General features: G+C 48.7%; 1 protein-coding gene across 1 annotated transcript in view; it reads right to left on the bottom strand.

Moving 5' to 3' along the window:
• Window positions 1-14,882, bottom strand: part of LOC129845405 (vasorin-like) — a 42,504-nt gene that overhangs the window by 26,679 nt on the left and 943 nt on the right. The window contains exon 2 of the mRNA XM_055913320.1: window positions 3,396-3,454. The gene's annotated coding sequence lies outside the window, so the exon portion shown is untranslated. The remainder of the gene's footprint in view (window positions 1-3,395; window positions 3,455-14,882) is intronic.

Below are 14,882 nucleotides of genomic sequence, written 5' to 3'. Positions count from 1 at the left end.
ATTGTGTCAGTAGAGGACAGTGTAGGGTTTACTCACATCTACACATTTACACTTTCTTTCCTCATTCTTTGACAATAAGCCTGTGTTTACAGACCTATCTACCTGTTTTACAGGTCTGTAGTTTACTGTACTGTAGAAATTACTGTTTGTGATTTTAAGTCATTCTAGCCTAGGGGCTTTATCCCATAAAACACATGCGCGCACACACACACACACACACACACACACACACACACACACACACACACACACACACACACACACACACACACACACACACACACACACACACACACACACACACACACACACACACACACACACACACACACACACACACACACACACACACACACACACAGATAAATTATGACAAGAAGATTTCTTTGGCTGATTTAAACTGTCACAAAAGAATGCATTGTGAGAAGACATCTCGCTGTGTTGGTCACTTGCCAGGGCCTCATAGCTCAACCAACCGCCTCTAACTTCCCCCTGTCAGCTTGGCTTGTCCTGGGGTGGCTTCGCCTGCCTCCTGAGCTCACTGCTGCCTGCTTCTGCCGGTGCTGCCTCTACTCTGTGGCTGAGAGATCTTTCAACAAGGTTATATCACCGTGACCCTGGAACACTGCAATTAACGTGCAACAGGTGTGCCATGCTCGCCGGGTTAGATATGGGAGAGATTCCTCAAGAAAACAACAATGAGAGAGAGATCTGCCTGCGGAGGCTGGAGCGCTAACACACACCACTGCCTGGGCATGTGTTCCACATGGCGCTCCACTTTAAACAACCCACCACTGAATTCAATTTGAGAGCTATTCCCCCCGAGCCTCCTCGTGCCCCCCATCTGGAGAGGTGAGAGACGGGGCCCTTGGTGAGGTTTTGGTAGATCTCTGTGTGTGTGTGTTTGCCCACAGATGGAATCCACATGTGTTCTATGGGTTAGTCACACTGTCTTGTTGTTAATGCTCAGGAGAGAGAGAGACACCATGGTACATCCTTATTTGTTCACTCCTTCTGTATATTCTGAAACCCCCAGAGAGGAGAACGACACGTCCCTTCACACAGTGTCCAGGTGTTTCTGGACATAGCCTTCCAGACACGGTGTTTATGTTGGTTGTCACTCTGTTGTACAGCCTATAGAGGGGCCCTCTATCAGACCCGTCCAGGAGCAGATACATGTCCTCAGTGATGGAGCAGACAGACCCTCCCTAGTCTCTATGATCTCAGCCCTGTCATGGCCCCATACGTTGACTGCACTTCAGAGACCTTTTCAGACGCTCCATGGTTTGGAGACAGACACAGCTTCTCTCTCACACACACACATACATACACACTTCTTCTAGTTCAGGAATGTGTGTCTGGTTGGAGCGCTGCTGGGTTGTAAATAATTCACTATCTAACGAGAGAGGGTTTGTGTCAACACATAGTCTTCTGGCTGGTTCTACCTTAATCCTGTCGTTTTAACATCAAAGCTCCAACGCACTGCCTCAAATTACAGCACACAGTGCCTGCCTGCCTGCCTGCCTGCCTGCCTGTCTGTCTGCCTGTCTGTCTGCCTGTCTGCCTGCCTGCCTGCCTGCCTGCAGTACATGTGTGTGTTTGTCTGTCCACAAGTCTGCTCTCCAGAGTGGGGCCAATGTGTGGGTGTCCGTGTTACTACATGCCTCACAGAGCTCTCTCTGTATCGCTCTCTCTCTCTCTCTCTCTCTCTCTCTCTCTCTCTCTCTCTCTCTCTCTCTCTCTCTCTCTCTCTCTCTCTGTCTCTGTCTCTGTCTCTGTCTCTGTCTCTGTCTCTGTCTCTGTCTCTGTCTCTCTCTCTGTCTCTGTCTCTGTCTCTGTCTCTCTCTGTCTCTGTCTCTGTCTCTCTCTGTCTCTGTCTCTGTCTCTGTCTCTGTCTCTGTCTCTGTCTCTGTCTCTCTCTGTCTCTGTCTCTCTCTGTCTCTCTCTGTCTCTCTGTCTCTCTCTGTCTCTCTCTGTCTCTCTCTGTCTCTCTGTCTCTCTCTGTCTCTCTCTGTCTCTCTCTGTCTCTCTCTGTCTCTCTCTGTCTCTCTCTGTCTCTCTCTGTCTCTCTGTCTCTCTGTCTCTCTCTGTCTCTCTGTCTCTCTCTCTGTATCTCTCTCTGTATCTCTCTCTGTATCTCTCTCTGTATCTCTCTCTCTCTCTCTCTCTCTCTCTCTGTATCTCTCTCTCTCTCTCTCTCTGTATCTCTCTCTCTCTCTCTCTCTCTCTCTCTCTCTCTCTCTCTCTCTCTCTCTGTATCTCTCTCTCTCTCTCTCTCTCTCTGTATCTCTCTCTCTCTCTCTCTCTCTCTGTATCTCTCTCTCTCTCTCTCTGTATCTCTCTCTCTCTCTCTCTCTGTATCTCTCTCTCTCTCTCTCTCTCTGTATCTCTCTCTCTCTGTATCTCTCTGTATCTCTCTCTCTCTCTCTCTCTCTGTATCTCTCTCTCTCTCTCTCTCTCTGTATCTCTCTCTCTCTGTATCTCTCTCTGAGGTTTGAGGAGTGGGGAGGAGGGAAAGGTAGAGGTGGTTGTAAGGCAATTAGTGAGTGTACTAATGATTCCAGACCCCACAGGCCTTGAGCAGTGGGCTGTGTTCTGGGTCAGAAAGGAGAGGAGGGGGGAGAAAAGCAGAGCACACTTTCCAAGCCTGCACAGCCCCTGTCAGACCTTAACAACAGCCCCCGCTGCCCCAGGGCCTGACTGCTGGACCAGACCACAGCTTGACCCAGACACACTCCCCCTGCCTCACATAATAGACCATCCCAGCTGGACCAGTCACACCCCCTCAACCTATAATGGACCGGCCCAGGGGGGTGGAGAGGGGCAATTATCACCAGTGATTGAATAAGCCTCCCCTGCCTGCACTTTTATAGACCATCACACACACACACACACTCACCATCCTGTTGCCTTTCTGCCACTGCCCCTAGACTTTATAACTTCCAAACCAGGCAGCCATGCCCCCCCCCCCCCCCCCTCCATGCTTCTTCAACAGCTCTCTCTGCTCAGTATAGCATGTGTCTGCTCTGTCGGACCCATGTTGTAGGTAGGTAGACAACTCCTCATTGAGGGACTCAGTCAAATGTGAAGAGGACTCATGACGAAGGAATGTGTTGAGGTTAACACTATCAACAGCCAACTGTGCTTTCTGGAAACTCTGAATGCAATCATTCAACAGGATGTTTCCTCATTCAGAAATGTGCCAAAAATGCTACCCTATGATACTTCTGAAGTGAACTAAAACCTGTCTGTTGACAATAAACTTGTATCATGTTATTTCATATGGATAAAGTGTTAGTAGTCGTATTTCTGGTAGTATAGCAACTTAACTACTCTGTCATATACACATTGAAGAGGAGTGAAATAGACGGTCAAACAATGAACCCTTAACTTACCCACTCAGCAAGATGTCTGTTTCCCTTCACGTTGACTGGGGCGGTGGTGTCCCCTCTATCTGTAGACAACACAACAGGACAAACACATTAACACACACACTGTATTTGTGACTGACCAATCATCTTGACCGTTGAGGTGTGGTCAGAACACACAGACCATCGCTTGTAGTTAAGGTAGGTACAGTAGTTTAACTCACCTCTTTTGGGGATTGTTTTAGTTATGGTTGACCAGACCTTTTCTCTCCACATCACCCCACAACAACCCCCATCTCCTTCCCTTCCAGCTCCAGTCCTGCTCTCCCCATCACCCCACAACAACCCCTATCTCCTTCCCTCCCAGCTCCAGTCCTGCTCTCCCCATCACCCCACAACAACCCCTATCTCCTTCCCTCCCAGCTCCAGTCCTGCTCTCCCCATCACCCCACAACAACCCCTATCTCCTTCCCTCCCAGCTCCAGTCCTGCTCTCCCCATCACCCCACAACAACCCCCATCTCCTTCCCTCCCAGCTCCAGTCCTGCTCTCCCCATCACCCCACAACAACCCCCATCTCCTTCCCTCCCAGCTCCAGTCCTGCTCTCCCCATCACCCCACAACAACCCCCATCTCCTGCCCTCCCAGCTCCAGTCCTGCTCTCCCCATCACCCCACAACAACCCCCATCTCCTTCCCTCCCAGCTCCAGTCCTGCTCTCCCCATCACCCCACAAAACCCCCATCTCCTGCCCTCCCAGCTCCAGTCCTGCTCTCCCCATCACCCCACATCAACCCCCATCTCCTGCTCTCCCCATCACCCCACAACAACCCCCATCTCCTGCCCTCCCAGCTCCAGTCCTGCTCTCCCCATCACCCCACAACAACCCCCATCTCCTGCCCTCCCAGCTCCAGTCCTGCTCTCCCCATCACCCCACAACAACCCCCATCTCCTGCTCTCCCCATCACCCCACAACAACCCCCATCTCCTGCCCTCCCAGTTCCAGTCCTGCTCTCCCCGTCACCCCACAACAACCCCCATCTCCTTCCCTCCCAGCTCCAGTCCTGCTCTCCCCATCACCCCACAAGCTGAACAGGAAGTGGTGTTGTTTTAATGTGATGCATTCCAGCGCCATATGGGAGGGGTGCGAGGAGGGAGGTAGGGAGCGTGCTGAGCGACAGCAGGCCGTGTGGCGTATGAGGCGTTCTGGCACGGGGAGCGAAAGGATGAACGACCCAACCAGACAACGATAGAATGACAGAGGAAGTGAGGGAGGGAGGAAAAGAGAGAGCAAGAAGGCAGGCTGTCTTCTGTCTGTCAGCTCCCTGAACTGCTGGCCATCGGGCCGTGTGTGTGTGTGTGTGTGTGTGTGTGTGTGTGTGTGTGTGTGTGTGTGTGTGTGTGTGTGTGTGTGTGTGTGTGTGTGTGTGTGTGTGTGTGTGTGTGTGGAAGAAGTGACGTGTGCATAAGCCGGCATTAAAGTGTATGTATATGACTCTACGAGTATGGTGGTGTGTTCATGACTGGCAGGGTATCATAGTAGGACAGTAGTTTAACACAGCTACAGTACGTAGTGAGTGACGGCAGGGTATCATAGTAGGACAGTAGTTTAACACAGCTACAGTACGTAGTGAGTGACTGGCAGGGTATCATAGTAGGACAGTAGTTTAACACAGCTACAGTACGTAGTGAGTGACGGCAGGGTATCATAGTAGGACAGTAGTTTAACAAAGCTACAGTACGTAGTGAGTGACGGCAGGGTATCATAGTAGGACAGTAGTTTAACACAGCTACAGTACGTAGTGAGTGACGGCAGGGTATCATAGTAGGACAGTAGTTTAACACAGCTACAGTACGTAGTGAGTGACGGCAGGGTATCATAGTAGGACAGTAGTTTAACACAGCTTAGGCTCTCTAATCACATACTGCACCTGTAGCATCAGAAGACCAAGGTTAAGGAAGTGCCACAGATGTGTGTGTAAGCAGAGCTGCTGTCTCTGTCTGTGGTTCAATGTGTGCGAACAGAGCTTCTGTCTGTGGTTCAATGTGTGTGTGTGTAAGCAGAGCTGCTGTCTCTGCCTGTGATTCAATGTGTGTGTGTGTAAGCAGAGCTGCTGTCTCTGTCTGTGGTTCAATGTGTGTGTGTGTAAGCAGAGCTGCTGTCTCTGTCTGTGATTCAATGTGTGTGTGTAAGCAGAGCTGCTGTCTCTGTCTGTGGTTCAATGTGTGTGTGTGTAAGCAGAGGTGCTGTCTCTGTCTGTGGTTCAATGTGTGTGTGTAAGCAGAGCTGCTGTCTCTGTCTGTGGTTCAATGTGTGTGTGTAAGCAGAGCTGCTGTCTCTGTCTGTGGTTCAATGTGTGTGTGTAAGCAGAGCTGCTGTCTCTGTCTGTGATTCAATGTGTGTGTGTTCTTTACAGGGTTCTGTGTGAACCAGGTAATAACCCATGACCTATGTATTTAGATGGCTGTGCAGTGACTTTACTGATGTGTGACTTTACTGATGTGTGACTTTGAATAACAGGATATTTGGCCCCCTGCCTGACACACATCACTGTGAGCCTCTCAAAGTACACAGTGTGACTGTAATTCACACAAACAGATGTTTGATACTCTTCCAAAGCCAAACCGGTGACAGACACTGACAGAAAGGCGCTATTTGTGTAATTAATGAGTGTACCTGTGTTTCTTGTACCTGTGTACCCACTCACAGGTAACACACTATAGAGTCTCAGCTGATCGTATCGGGCTGTGTGTGACGCCAGAGACTGACTGTTGACAAAAACATTGCTGTCAGCATCAAAAGGACACAGGCAACCCCGCCCACCTGGCCCTCCAGGCAAGCTAAAGCAAATGCTCAAAGTATTTGAACGATTTTGAATAGTATTTGAATCCAAGTCCAACTGGGAATTGGATTGAACCAAACCGCTTGATATAGAGGTGACTGGTGCTGAGAGTCGTTAGGCCCCAGGGCTTCCCCAGCAACATATTCATTCCAAATATTTATTTATGCGGGCTCCTTTAAGCTGTTTTCCTCCAGTTGATTAAACTCAACCAAGCGAACAGATGTATGCATACATCCACACACACATGCTGTACATTTGGACACACAGAGAGAGAAATAAGTACATTCTTGCACAAACGCGTACACACACACATCTCTTAACTCTCTACAATCTAGAAGTTGTTTTTCTCCAGTATCCTTGCACCACAGTCATCCAGAAACCTTGTCATCCAGAAACCTTGTCGTCCAGAAACCTTGTCGTCCAGAAACCTTGTCGTCCAGAAACCTTGTCGTCCAGAAACCTTGTCGTCCAGAAACCGTGTCGTCCAGAAACCGTGTCGTCCAGAAACCTTGTCGTTCAGAAACCTTGTCGTTCAGAAACCTTGTCATCCAGAAACCTTGTCATCCAGAAACCTTGTCATCCAGAAACCTTGTCACCCAGAAACCTTGTCATCCAGAAACCTTGTCATCCAGAAGCCTTGTCATCCAGAAACCTTGTCATCCAGAAACCTTGTCACCCAGAAACCTTGTCATCCAGAAACCTTGTCACCCAGAAACCTTGTCATCCAGAAACCTTGTCATCCAGAAACCTTGTCATCCAGAAACCTTGTCATCCAGAAACCTTGTCATCCAGAAACCTTGTCATCCAGAAACCTTGTCATCCAGAAACCTTGTCATCCAGATACCTTGTCATCCAGAAACCTTGTCATCCAGAAACCTTGTCATTCAGAAACCTTGTCATCCAGAAACCTTGTCATCCAGCCAAGCGTTCATAAAGGTGGAGACATCTCCTTGTTTCACAAGAGCACACAGTCTAACCAGACACCACACTGTATGCACCAACACCAGAGACGACACTGTATGCACCAACACCAGAGACGACACTGTATGCACCAACACCAGAGACTACACTGTATGCACCAACACCAGAGACTACACTGTATGCACCAACACCAGAGACTACACTGTATGCACCAACACCAGAGACTACACTGTATGCACCAACACCAGAGACTACACTGTATGCACCAACACCAGAGACGACACTGTATGCACCAACACCAGAGACGACACTGTATGCACCAACACCAGAGACGACACTGTATGCACCAACACCAGAGACTACACTGTATGCACATAGAGACTAAATCAATCTTTGAAGGCTCTGTCCATCTCTAACCCATCACCACTTCACTCTCCATCTCATCTCTAACCCATCACCTCTTCACTCTCCATCTCATCTCTAACCCATCACCTCTTCACTCTCCATCTCATCTCTAACCCATCACCTTTTCACTCTCCATCTCATCTCTAACCCATCACCTCTTCACTCTCCATCTCATCTCTAACCCATCACCTCTTCACTCTCCATCTCATCTCTAACCCATCACCTTTTCACTCTCCATCTCATCTCTAACCCATCACCACTTCACTCTCCATCTCATCTCTAACCCATCACCTCTTCACTCTCCATCTCATCTCTAACCCATCACCTTTTCACTCTCCATCTCATCTCTAACTCATCACCACTTCACTCTCCATCTCATCTCTAACCCATCACCACTTCACTCTCCATCTCATCTCTAACCCATCACCACTTCACTCTCCATCTCATCTCTAACTCATCACCACTTCACTCTCCATCTCATCTCTAACCCATCACCACTTCACTCTCCATCTCATCTCTAACCCATCACCACTTCACTCTCCATCTCATCTCTAACCCATCTCCTTTTCACTCTCCATCTCATCGCTCTAACCCATCTCTCTCTCTCTCTCGACTGTCGAATCTCCAATTTCCTCCTACTCTCTCTGTCTATCTTTCTGTTTCTCCCTCCTTAGTCCTCCACCACGATGTCTGTCTGTCTGTCTGTCTGCCTGTCTGCCTGTCTGCCTGTCTGCCTGTCTGCCTGTCTGCCTGTCTGCCTGCCTGCCTGTCTGCCTGCCTGCCTGCCTGATGACTTCAGTCCTCCCCAGGCTGTTGAGAGCAAAGCAGTGTGGCGTTAAAGTTTCAACCAGAGGCAACATGTCCACATTAGAAATAACAAGATCACTAGAAAGCAACCCATATTGAAGATGGCCTGTGTGGGATACATGGAGAGAAATAGAGAAAACACTAGATGCTGTCCGATGTTGACGTTTGATGTTTTAATAGTCACCCTTATGGCTTCTAAGAATCTTGGAAAGAGTCTTCTGCTGATTTAATATGTAACCTGACTAGTCCTGACTTGTATCACAATCACAACTGGGTCATGTTCATTAGGGCACAGCATAGCAAACATTTTAGAAATGGAGAATGGAAACAAGCGTTTCTTAATGGACAAACTCTGATAGAACGTCCCAGTTTTTTTCTTCAGTTTCGTGCCTTGTGACCACGTTATGCTGACGTTGATCCTGTAATAAGGTTGAAGTTTAGTTTTACACACACACACACACACACACACACACACACACACACACACACACACACACACACACACACACAGCCACTTCTCTGTGCATATGGTAGCTGATAACGCCGCTATTAGCAGTGACTGAAATAGACCCAGGAGAAACGAGGGGCCAAGGACCTCAAACATACCAGAGCTGGTGTGTATGTGTTTATGGTAAACATGCCTACGTCAGTGTGTGTGTGTGTGTGTGTGTGTACTTGAGCGAGCGTACTAGTCAGCACTTCCTGTGATTTCAGTTGGGCCTCCTGACCCTAAGGCAGACACAGTAGCAGCAGCAGCACATCAGTTGACCATTCCCCTAACCATTACTCTATTGACTTCTCATTAAATCTATATGTGGGTAAACGTTACGAGTTAATGTTCATCTGATCATTTGTTTCTTTAGTTGAACTTCCATTAGTCATTAATAGCCAATGATTAAATATCTGGCCCTTCAGTCAAGGTTCAAGGCTGTGGTCACACTGAACTAAGTATGGGTGCTTTTTGTGTGTGCAGGCCTAGTCACTGTTTGAAGCGACCGTTGCAGTCCCTTCTCTCTCAATCTATTTCTCTCTCTTTCCCTCATCTCCCCCCCCCCCCCCCCGCCTCCCCTCTCTCCCCTCTCTCTCCTTCCCTCTCTCCCCTCTCTCTCCTTCCCTCTCTCCCTGAATTCACCCACCTTTAAGTTTCTCCAGCCACTGCCATTCTAGCCTGGGTGGGTACCAGTCTGTTTGTGTCATCATGCCAAACATGACAAGGATAGCACCAACAGATCTGGGACAAAGCTACTACTCTCCATCGCTCTTTGACCATCCAAATCTCCCTCCACTTCCTCTACCCCCTCTCCCCCACTCTCTCTCCCTCCTCTCCATCTCTCTCTCTCTCTTCCCATCTCTCTGGTTCAAGGCTCATTTGCTAATGACAGTGTTGGCCCGAGGTAATTACAACCTTAGATTAAGAGTCGTTTATCTTTTTTTACGGCCTCACTGAAACATGGCAATTTGCGGTGGCTCTCTGGGATGTGCTCGCTCTCTCTCTCTCCCTCCCCCTTGTCTGCTCCCTCTCTCGCCTTTTCTCTCTGGCCCCAGTTCTCACTTTTGGTTAGTGGCCGTTTTGCCATTTTTCTGATTTTTGGCATTTTCCATGTACTTCCAGACAGAGCGAGAAAGAGGGAACGAGAGAGGAGGAGAAAAAATAGGTTGCTTCCAGTCAAAAGGCTGAGAGGGCAGTTTCTGAATCTGAACGTCTGTCTTTCCAACCGTAATTCAGTCTTTCAGGGGGAACATCTGTCCTGGAGCCCCAGCTCTCCTCTTCAAACACGAATTCTGAGCGTTGGCAAGAGGGAGTGTGTGAGACAGGAGTTATTTGCGGTTTGCGTTGGGCTCAAGACAGGCTCCGCTTGTAGCCTTTGCGTGCTCCTGTATATTTATACAGAGGTTTTCAAGTGGTTCTTTAGAACGCATCATTTGGCTGGAACGGCTTGAGTCTTCTTCAGTTTGGCTTGGCGGGCAAACACCGTGAGGGGATCGGTTTGCTTTTCGCATACCGCCGGGTCAGCATTGATGTGCGAGGCCCTTTGAAGTGATTCAAGCCAGGGGCTTTCTTTAAGCGCCCTGCCCAAGAAAGCTGCTCTGACTCTGGGACGTCAACAGTGGCACGCCCTGTGTATTGTGGAACACCTGATTCTGGTGGTGGGATGGAGGCCTACGTTGAACTCATTGTGACACTGTGACTGTAGCTAAGATCCAAATAAACACACACACACAACCAAATGTGTGTGTAGGCACAAACACACTCCAAACACGCTGATTGTAACACATACACTCTGACACACACACCCTTGCTAATTGGGATTCACGCTTGCTTTCACACGGTTTCGCTAATACAAAACACACAAAAACACACACAGGTTTCTTATGCCTTGCCAGCTCCAACTCCCTGCCTGCTGTGTGACTTCCCTGCTCCCATCCTCTCCCTCCTCCCCCTCTCCCCGTCTCCCCAGGCCTCCTCGCCACCTGACTTTTAACACCCTAATCCGTTGTTGCAGAGGGTGGAGGGCCTCAGACGACCACTCCTAATTGGGTATAAAAGGGGGGCTACTGGCTGGAGTACACTGTGTGATATGAAATGTCTTTGCTCTTAGAGACGAGAGGAGCAGAGCAGTTGCCTAGGTGTGTGTGGTTTTTTTCTACACACAGTACAGCAGGAAAATTCTGGTGGGTTGTTATGTTATTCTGACACTGGTAGACTGAGTCATCACAGTCTCCTACACATCTTCTAAATAGATGAAGGACAGTTTTACAATGACCCCGAAGCAGAGATTAAACCTTGGTGTGGTCACATTTCTGAAACAAATGCCAAGAGTGGCTGTTGGTCTGTCCCTCCAGGGGTAATGTGTGTGGATACCTGTCTGTCCCTCCAGGGGTAATGTGTGTGGATACCTGTCTGTCCCTCCAGGGGTAATGTGTGTGGATACCTGTCTGTCCCTCCAGGGGTAATGTGTGTGGCTACCTGTCTGTCCCTCCAGGGGTAATGTGTGTGGCTACCTGTCTATCCCTCCAGGGGTAATGTGTGTGGATACCTGTCTGTCCCTCCAGGGGTAATGTGTGTGGCTACCTGTCTGTCCCTCCAGGGGTAATGTGTGTGGATACCTGTCTGTCCCTCCAGGGGTAATGTGTTTGGCTACCTGTCTGTCCCTCCAGGGGTAATGTGTGTGGATACCTGTCTGTCCCTCCAGGGGTAATGTGTGTGGATACCTGTCTGTCCCTCCAGGGGTAATGTGTGTGGCTACCTGTCTGTCCCTCCAGGGGTAATGTGTGTGGATACCTGTCTGTCCCTCCAGGGGTAATGTGTGTGGATACCTGTCTGTCCCTCCAGGGGTAATGTGTGTGGATACCTGTCTGTCCCTCCAGGGGTAATGTGTGTGGATACCTGTCTGTCCCTCCAGGGGTAATGTGTGTGGATACCTGTCTGTCCCTCCAGGGGTAATGTGTGTGGATACCTGTCTGTCCCTCCAGGGGTAATGTGTGTGGCTACCTGTCTGTCCCTCCAGGGGTAATGTGTGTGGATACCTGTCTGTCCCTCCAGGGGTAATGTGTGGTTACCTGTCTGTCCCTCCAGGGGTAATGTGTGTGGATACCTGTCTGTCCCTCCAGGGGTAATGTGTGTGGATACCTGTCTGTCCCTCCATGGGGTAATGTGTGTGGCTACCTGTCTGTCCCTCCAGGGGTAATGTGTGGTTACCTGTCTGTCCCTCCAGGGGTAATGTGTGGTTACCTGTCTACCCCTCCAGGGGTAATGTGTGTGGCTACCTGTCTGTCCCTCCAGAGGTAATGTGTGTGGCTACCTGTCTTTGGGTGGGTGGGTGTGTGTGCTTGTTTGCGTGCCTGCATGATTATGCACTGTGTGTGTGTGTGTGTGTGTGTGTGTGTGTGTGTGTGTGTGTGTGTGAGTGTGAGTGTGAGTAGGAGAGGAGGGGGCCAGCCTCTCTCTGACAGGAGACATGTGTTTAATTATTTTAATGGTGTTAAATAGCCGAGCACCCCCAGAGTCCCCCTCACCAGGCCTCACCTCCACGAGCAGCCAGTCACAAGAGGGGTCCCAGGGCCACTGGGTTATCCACCCGGTCAGCGTGTGTGTGTTTTACGTTAATACTCTCAACACACACACACGGACATAAGCTTGCACACATGGACACACACATCTATACACACGTACTCCTAGTCTAAATCTAGGGTCTTGGCAGCTTGCACACATGGACACACACACACATCTATACACACGTGCTCCTAGTCTAAATCTAGGGTCTTGGCAGTGTTGAGGTTAAACAATCTCAGTGATTCCATCTTCTCTGTCATCTCAGTCAAGTATCACACTATACTAGACAAAGGAATGTTTTCTCATCCCTTATATTTCTCTCTTTCTATCTCTCCCTCTCTCTCCATCTCTCTCTCTCTCTACTTTCCTTTCTCATCCACTGTTCATTGCCTGAGAATTCCTACCATCTCCCCGCCACGTCTCTGTCCCGTCCAGAAAGCCTGTCTCTCAGCACTGAGAAGTGACAGGGTGTTCTCCTGTGCCAAGTAGTCAGTGCTCAAATACTGAGACACACAGCAGAGGAGATGGTAGGACCTACCACAGGAGGCTGTTGAGGGGAGGACGGCTCGTAATAATGGTTGGAATTAAGTGGAGTGGTGAATGGAAATGGTATGGAAACCATGTATTTGATACCATTCAATTTATTCCATTGCAGCCATTACTATGAGCCCATCCTCCCCAAATAAGGTGCCACCAGCCGCCTGTGGTACCCACGAAACACAGATAGGAAGGAGACAGACCATAGGGGTCCTGTCTGAACTGTGTCTCTGTTACTGTGTCTGTCATTATAGTGGCACACTTCCCCCTGTCTTCTCATGACCTATGCATGCCAGGGACAACGTTTCGTATATATGGCCCTTGGTAGTCAAAATTAAACATTCATTGTCTACTGTATAGCACATACACATACGAATAGCCACACTTCTGTTCAAGCCAACGTCAGTCTGTCTGGCTTATATGTAGCCTGGGTGAGAGGTATGCAGCAATAGGCTACATACAGGACTTGACTGTGTAATGACAGCTTCATCTCTCCTTTCAAAATACATAGGGTGGAAATAGTCCCCCGTGAAGATGATCCTCGCACGAAGGGTTATTGGAGTAGTTTACCCCGCCATTTGTTGGGCCCGCAGTGAAAGATTAAGCGATTTTCCGTGCCTGAGTGCGGGCGCGCAGAGCCGGCAAATGGATCTCGCTCAGAAATAAGACTGTTGCTACGTACCTCAATATTCAAATGTTTGGAAAATTGGCCTCAGTGACGAAGACGCAAAGATGGCCTATGAGATGTAGCGGTTCGACTTGGCGAGATAACATGAACAGCCTACTATGCGCTCATCTGGATGTTGTTTGGGAAAGGTGGACTGGATACGTTTATCAGGATCACTGTTAATTAAAGTTTGTAGACACAAATAATAGGCCTTTTCATGATTTATCACATGGTTTATGATAGCCTCTGGTTTATATCCATGTAGTTTATTATTGGGAGGAATTGTGAGACATATAGACATATAGCCTATAGATTTTAGTAAAGTATCATGCGTATATCTGTTACACATTTCAATTACGCATGGGATGTAAGCTTGTAGCAATGAGGAGATAGCTGTTGGTGATTTATTGATATAATTCCCCTAAATGTTAAACGTTTAACAGCTGTTTTCCTGGAGTTTTATCCGACGTTATACAGTGTCTGAGTAGTTTTAAGTTGAAAGGCAACTCGCATGATTTTACTGATGCCTTTCGCGAACTCCGACGCACATGAATCATTAGACTGAAGATCAATAGGTGTTTGAAACAAGAACAAGTGTTTTCCAGATGTTCCAGGTGCTAATGGACACGTTCATAACTGAGTACCTACACTACAGGTGGGGAGGTAGATACCATTTGTAATGCTGCGCAGCAATAACCATCATGTTGAAATTAACACAGTCGAATTCAATGACGCTAATACGGAACCAAAAACTGGCAACTGGTTCCAACACTTTATCTTTTCATTGAAATTGTTGGTTATTTTGTCACGGGACGCCAGGTTCTCCAAATCAATGGGAGGTCCTTGCTGGCTGTTCTGCTGCAAATTCACAGCTAACCCATGGATAATAACAGTTCATCTCGTTTTACCCGGTGTGACCAAACATATTTACCTCCAGAACTAGACCAGCCTATACCATTAGCCTACCTTTGAACTCGTGGCGAACAGAGCAAATTAGACGCTTAGTTTTTGTCTTTTGAAACCAGTTGTTTGTTGAACGTCCCTATCCTATAACCTATGCCGTGTGCGTTCTCATCTGGGCCGGTCCCCAGCACCAGCCGCACGTCGAAAACAGCTTCTCCCGGTGGTAAAAAAAAAAAGGACCGGCGCGGTTTAGACGCCAGCTCTGCCCAGCACAGCGTCCTGTGGTCAAACACTTAAGCAGCCTACTAGTTAGTGATAAAGTTACGATTGAAGTGTTTCCAGCTGTTGTTCCGCACAGATTAGAGACATGCTGCGGCGT

This window comes from Salvelinus fontinalis, unplaced genomic scaffold, assembly GCF_029448725.1.
Source record: "Salvelinus fontinalis isolate EN_2023a unplaced genomic scaffold, ASM2944872v1 scaffold_0298, whole genome shotgun sequence".
NCBI classification, from domain to species: Eukaryota; Metazoa; Chordata; class Actinopteri; order Salmoniformes; family Salmonidae; genus Salvelinus; species Salvelinus fontinalis.
The sequence above is the reverse complement of the archived record's forward strand: the minus strand, read 5'-3'. Positions and strand labels throughout refer to the sequence as shown.